The 6,896-nt window shown below is 45.8% G+C and overlaps 1 long non-coding RNA gene across 1 annotated transcript; it reads left to right on the top strand.

Moving 5' to 3' along the window:
* The first annotated feature begins 1,111 nt into the window (after positions 1 to 1,111).
* On the top strand, positions 1,112 to 5,813 carry LOC128351861 (uncharacterized). The gene is made up of 5 exons (XR_008320091.1): positions 1,112 to 1,493; positions 2,221 to 2,556; positions 2,842 to 2,924; positions 4,747 to 4,804; positions 5,393 to 5,813. It is a non-coding gene; the product is annotated as an uncharacterized LOC128351861 (long non-coding RNA).
* The last annotated feature ends 1,083 nt before the right edge of the window (positions 5,814 to 6,896 follow it).

Here is a 6,896-nt window from a genome sequence, read left to right as displayed (position 1 = left end):
GGGAAATGACCTGACTAGCAAGCCAGAGGTTGCTGGTTCGAATTCCCGTCGGTATGTTTCCATATCAGGCAGCAGTGATATAGGAAAATGCTGAAAGGCATCTTCTCATGCTGCTTGGGAGAGATGGCAATGGTAAACCCCTCTTGTAATTTACCGAAGACAACCACAGGGCTCTGTAGTCACCAGGAGTTGGCACCGACGTGATGGCACACTTTACCTTTAAGTACAGTCTGCCTTCAGTGCTCTTGCTGCTGGCTATTTAGCTCCTCCTCTACTCCAGGACTGGACCAAAAGTTCCATTCAAAACCTGGCCTGGACCAAGGAACGGATTCCAAAAATATCACAACTGATAGATGCACACCTTACACTTCATCTGAAGCAAAATCACAAGGAAGATATTCTTCGGTTTTTCACCCTGCTTTGGAAATATACGTACATATTATTACAGGTAGCAAAGGTATAAGAAAAGTATATAGGAAGTTTCCCTTGAACTGTCGCTTACTAATTAGCCTCAAGGAGCACCTTGCACAGGTTTCAGCTTCATTCAAATAACCTTGAAATGTAATTGCATAAAAATTAAAAGGTGGATGCTCTATTAAGGGAGTTGGTTTGCCATTTCCCAAAGCGCAAGATTAGCAATGCAGCTTGAAGGACAGCTTTTCAAACTGCTTTCCTGCCCTGCATTGTTCTTTGAAAATTGCCTGTTGCCAGGACATGGGGTTTTATTCTAATCATGGCAAAAGTAAACAACTTAAATGTAGATAAACAAAGTTCAGTTGTTAGGGAGAGAACAGTCAGACAGGAAGTGCCAAACAAAACAATCTTGTTTATAAGGCTGATATAAATTTCATTTATTCCCTAAGGAGACTGCTTTTCCTTAGTAGCTGTGGCCTAAATACATGCAAGTGACTGTGGCTGAGAGCACATAATCGTGCCCTGCTTCTTTAAGGGCTAAACTACAATTTAGGATAAATGCCCTGCATGATTTTGGTTGTGTGTGTGTGTTTTTAAGCTAAATAGCAGCCATGGATTACACATGTGGGATCACAGCATGTGGGGAGGAGGTATTTAACTCTTTCCTGCTGCACTGCACTCCTGATGCAAATTTCACCATAAAGCTGCTGTTAGGCTTGGAAAGGATCGCCTGTTACTTTTGAAAAAATGTCTTCTTAAATGTCATACATAAGGTGAACATGTTGAGGTGAATATATTTTGTAAACAAGAAGTGTGGTAGTGTGGGCCTTTAACAGGACAGTTTCCTTTCTAAGTGGGATGGGGAGAATGAAGCCTTCTTCTCATGAAATATCCAGAGTGAGCTAAAGATACACTGAAGCAAGGAGTTGGATCACAGAACTAGCCCTGACTCTGATTTAAATATGTGCTCTTGGAATTTCTGGATTGAGTTACAACTGTACAAGTGTGTGGTTCTTTCCACACAATTTGAAACCCCAGAAAAAAAGGAGAGAGTCAGTATTCCATTCATACAGTCAGAGGTGAGCCCTCTTTCACACACATTCTCTCTCTCTCTCTCCCAGTTACATAAAATCTCATAAATCCTGAAAGAAATTTTTTGTTTTCATATGGAAACTACATCTGCATTGCTCACTATTTTACAGCTTTGAGGTTGTTGATCCTAATAATGTTCTTATCCAGATGATGATTTGATTTTGTTGTTCTAATGAACCAAAATAGATGCAAATTAGACCACTTGAACACTTTGGTTTTTCTGGCCTTGGTCTTCTTAGCTTCTTTTGGCTCCCCTTTTTTAACCTCAAGTTTCTGGCTGCCAGATTTGTCTTTATATCCACTGCCATACGTGTGTTTGTGTGTGTGTGTGTGTGTGTGTGTGTGTGTGTGTGTGAGAGAGAGAGAGAGAGAGAGAGAGAGAGGGAGAGAGAGAGAATGGGGTGAGGAGATGAAGAAATGTCATTTTCAGGCACTAACTCTGTCCCTCTTTGTTTCATTTTTTTCTCTGTGCAAAGTGTAGACCACCAGGTGTACACATTAATCACTTTTGGGTGTATAAATCCTACCAGCAACATTGTGGCTTCTTCTGTCTCTGGATCGATGTGTATTGTCCCTGCTTTTCCACCTGTATGCACAAGGGACTCTGGGACTTGTACATGCTACACAGGGGAGCATAAACCATTCTGTCTCTCACACTAGAGGTCCTAGAATTAATTGCTCAAGCCAAGCTCTCTCTCTCTCTCTCCTCTGCAGAGGACTCTGGATTGGCCAGTACTCACTGTTCAGGATGTTGCTTGTCCTGCTTCTGATTTTCTCCAGCAAATCTCACAGTGGAGACCTGTCAGGAGTCTCAGCGGCTGACTATGCCATTCCTCCCAGCTGATATCAAGCCCACCACTGACTCACCCCTTTCGTGGCTCCTAGAGACACACTCTCAAGATGGTGCCTGGGTGGCTGACAATGTCTGATATGCCAAACCAGAAATGATGCCAAAGTCACAGCATGTGCCTGGCAGAGTGTGTAAGGTGGTCAGAACCATTTACCATGCTGCATGCGGAACGGATTTGGCAAATCCTCATAAGAGCAGGGGTATGGCAAACTCTCATGAGGGAAGGGCTATCACTGGGATGGTGAGGGCTAGGGATGGCTGGGGCCTGACCCAGCGAGGAAACGTGCCCAACAAAAGGAAGAGGAGGACTTGGGTGATGGAAAATCCCCTCCCCTCTACTACTAAGGTCTTGGGCAGGATAAAAGGAGAGCCCAAGGTTGACACTAGCCACACAAGCCCTTACACAATCCCATAGGGAGTACATAACTTTCCATAAATATTCTTGAGCATGACCTAACATTTAGCCTTCTTTTTTCATCTCATAGGATTACAGCCTGGGCTGGGCCACATGGATCTCTGGGCATGGATAAATTATATCCTTTACCACCACCCTGCATGGTTGGGCCCTGTAAGTCCTAATTGCAGGGAGATAACCTATGCGCATGCAGTTATGTTTACTCCATGCAGACATTTAAAGAAATGCACCTAGACCTCTCCTCTGAGCATTTACTCACCACAAGTACATGGCTTCTTCCATAGCAGGGATAAGAATATGGTTAGAATCACCAAAATTCTTTTTTTTCTTTTGTGAGATGACTTACTACAGTCATGATGTGGCAGATATTCCCAATAACACTGTGAATGGTTTAGCCAGAAGAAATGTGATGGCTAGAAAGTCATCACAAATGTCCAGAAGCAATCTCATGAAATCAAAAGCTTTCAAATGTCACTGTAACTATGCTTTCTGTTTTGCGTTTATGGACTCAGTAGGCTTGCAGAAGAGCCAGTAATGTGTGGTGCTTAGGTATGTGCATGGTCCTGGTTCTGTGCACTCCTGGGAGGGTGGGGGGGTTACTTTAAGAGGCAGGAAGCTTGCCTCCTGCCCATCCCTGCCCCGCCACTTTCCCCCCACCAGCACTCTCCCAAAAAGCACGAGCACGGGGCTGTAGCATTCCTCCGTGCAGCCCCATTCAGCATCTCCATGCAAATGGCCTACACACGTGCACATGGTACATACGCGTATGCACGGCCATTTGCGTGGCAATGCTGAATCGGGCTGCAAGGAGGAACACTGCAGCCCCATGCCCATGCTTTCTGGGAGAGCACAAGTGGGGGGAAGCTGGCGGGACAGGGATGTGCAGGTAGGAGGCAGCTCCCTGCCCCTTAATGTAACCCACCCCCACCCACCCCCCGGTCTCTGAACCAGCTCAAACCCCAGCACTTTGAACAGGTTCGGCGCTCCAAAAAAGGAGTGCTGAACCAGTTCCGTGCACATCCCTAGTGGCACTCGAGTGAGCAGTAGGGACCTACTGGTAGCTCCTGGGCTTATCGTACAAAGTTTCTCTCAAGGCATTTGGGATTGCTTCTCCCTCTCTCTCCTCCCAGTCAAGACCACAAATCTGGTTGGCTAAGCAGGGCCATGGACATGCCATTTTAAATCTCTCTGTTGGTGTGATCAGGGTTGGCTTTACTTTCTCACCATTCATTTCTTTCTAGCTTCATCTCACATAAAGCAGCCTTTATTACTCCCCTGGGTCCTGCAACAAAATTCTCCCATAATATTTTTAATGTTAAAATCTGTTGATGTAAATTTATAGGCTGCCATTTTGTGACTTCTGCAAACTGCAGTTTTGTGCAGATAGTTTCCAAGACTGGCAAGGAAGCAGAACACATTATGTTTGCCCACCCCTGGTGCAGTAGTTAGTGAGCCGGGTCTCACAATCAGTGAGACCCGGTCTGTAAGGGTGAGCGGGGAGAGTGGGCTTAACCTGCTCTCCCTGCACACGAGCAGACAGTCTGCTCTGGGCAGCCGAAACTCTGGGCGGCCCACATGACTGCCATCTCCGTAACAGAGCCAGCGGGTGCTGGGGGGAGCAGGGGCCGATTGGCCCCCAGAAGCTCCAGCATGCCCTGCGCGAGCGCGCAGGGCATGCTGGAGAGACCCACAGAGCTGGGAGGCGGCTTTTCACCTCCCCTCTAGGGGTCTACTCATGAGTAGGCTACTCACAATTTTAAAAACCATGTTTAAGGGGAGAGGTATCTATGTGGGTTAACCACTGGGAGGCTCCCATGATCAGCTGAAATCAGGCTAGGCTCCCCTATTCCGATTTCGGCTGATCATGGGAATAGCCTCAGTGAATGAAATTATGGCTTTGGAAAACCAGAGTCAAATCTCAACCATAAAACTCACTGGGTAACCTAGAACCACTCTCTCTCTCTCTCTCTCTCAGCCTAAGCTACCTCACAGTGTTGTTGTGAAGATAAAATGGGAATACCATGTATGCTGCTGTAAGTTCCTTGGAAGAAGGGCAGGATAACAATATGGTAAAACAAAGGAAAGATGCCTGGTGTCAAAGGACAGAGCTAATGTGTATTTATTTTTACATGCATATATGTTATATTCCTTGCAAAAAAACATGGCACCCAAAGCAGTGTCTATGATAATTTACCCAGGGAGAAAAGTCCAACTGGAAAGAATAAAATGCTCATGACCTCTCCCCTTCCTCCACTTTTGTGGAGACTTGAACCTATTTCCCTTTTACATTTTTATTCATACAGCTTCAAATGAAGCTATTTTCCTACTTAACGTTTCCATTTACATAATGTAATAACTTTTTATTTAAAACCACACCGAACAGGCACACAACCTTTGATGAATTCAAATTAAAAAATGAAGTGCAACAGTAATGATTTATAAGGCCTGTAGCTTAGCAAGGAAAACTCCTCATATTTCTTGCATATACTTCATTTTCTGTTTCTTTAATTTAGAAGCCATGGTGTAATGCAATGTATTAATCATCCTAAGAGATTTGTTGTTGCTAAACATCATACACCTACAAGTAAATTGATTTTGTATTTTCAATATATACTTCACAGTACTTCTGCCTGATACTAAGGAGGATCTATTTGAAGAGAGTCACAGCAAGTGTGATTTAATTTTTTCCCTCTGCCTTTGAAGCCATCTCACATCCCTTCAGCTCAATTTCCCATCTCCATTCAATGATCTGTTCCATCCCATGTGGACAATAAAGATGTCTTGAGATTCAGTGGTGTCTCAGAGAAGAGTATACTGAATTTGCTGCTTGAAGTGAAAACCTTGTTATATCACTTTCACATTTGAAGTACATGAAACTCAGTGATGCCCTGCTGAGACAGGAAGGGGGTCTGAAATATTAAAACGGTTTGGGATGGAAGAGAGAAATGTTGAGAACTGTCAGTGTGCAAAGTTTTTTATGAAATGTGTATACAATCACAGAATGTATACTGAAATATATTTAGAATTAAAGCTAAAGTTCAATCTTTTAGCATGAGCTATCAAGGGGACATCTGTTTTATTCAAAATCAGGAGTAGCGTTCACTAATCAAACACCTAACAAATAGTTATATATTCACAGTGTTTCAAGTACACAATACTTTATACAATTGATTTTAAGATAACAGACTATGAGCCGGGTCTCACAATCAGTGAGACCTGGTTTAGCAGGGTGAGTGGGAAGAGCGGGCTAAGCCCGCTCTCCCCACACACGAGCAGGGAGGGAGCCCTGGGCAACCAGATAGGCCGACCACACCATTGCTGGCTCTGTGACGGAGCCGGCGGGGGCTGGGGAGCTTGGGGGCTGCGCGGCCCCCGGAAGCTCCAGTATGCCCTGCGCGAGCAGGCAGAGCATACTGGGGAGACCCCTGGAGCCAAGAGGTGGCTTTTCGCCTCCCCTCTGGGGGTCTCCTTGTGAGTAGCCACAGTGTGGAGCCACGCTGCGGCTACTCACGATCGGAAAGCCCAGGTTGCAGAGTGCTTGCTCCACAAACCTGGGCTAAGGGGAGGGCTAAAAAAGCGGGCTAGCCACTTGTAAGCCACCGGGCTCGCCTGCAAGCCCGGTAGTTTACACGATCATCCAAAATCAGGCTAGGCTCTCCTAGCCCAATTTTTGCTGATCGTGAGAATAGTCCCTATGAATCTATTCACATGCACATGTAAAACTGGGCTAGGTTTTACATGCACGTGCGTACCGCTGGAATTGGATGGCAAACCCACCTACAGAGCTACTCTCCAAAACAAGGATAGTAGAGTGAGTGCTCTCCTAACGCCATTTTTAGGATTGTCTGCCAGCTGTGGCTACTTTCAGCCAGGGCAGCCGTCTGCAGGGCTCCTGGCCAGGTTTGGGGAGGGGAGGGGGCATCTCCATAATGCACTGTGCACTCATTCGGTGCATTATGGGAGCTCCAGGGGGTGGGGTGATGTGGAGCGATGCATACGGCACCCCGAGCCTCGGAGCTACCGGCACCAGCTGGTAATCATCTGGGCGGGTGATCCGCCCACCCAAAGGAAAGAACCAGATTGTCTGCAGGGAAGAAAGCTTTTTAAGCCTTCCTCCCTGCTAAT

The sequence above is a fragment of the Hemicordylus capensis genome, chromosome 3 (assembly GCF_027244095.1).
Source record: "Hemicordylus capensis ecotype Gifberg chromosome 3, rHemCap1.1.pri, whole genome shotgun sequence".
Classification (NCBI taxonomy): Eukaryota; Metazoa; Chordata; class Lepidosauria; order Squamata; family Cordylidae; genus Hemicordylus; species Hemicordylus capensis.
The sequence above is the reverse complement of the archived record's forward strand: the minus strand, read 5'-3'. Positions and strand labels throughout refer to the sequence as shown.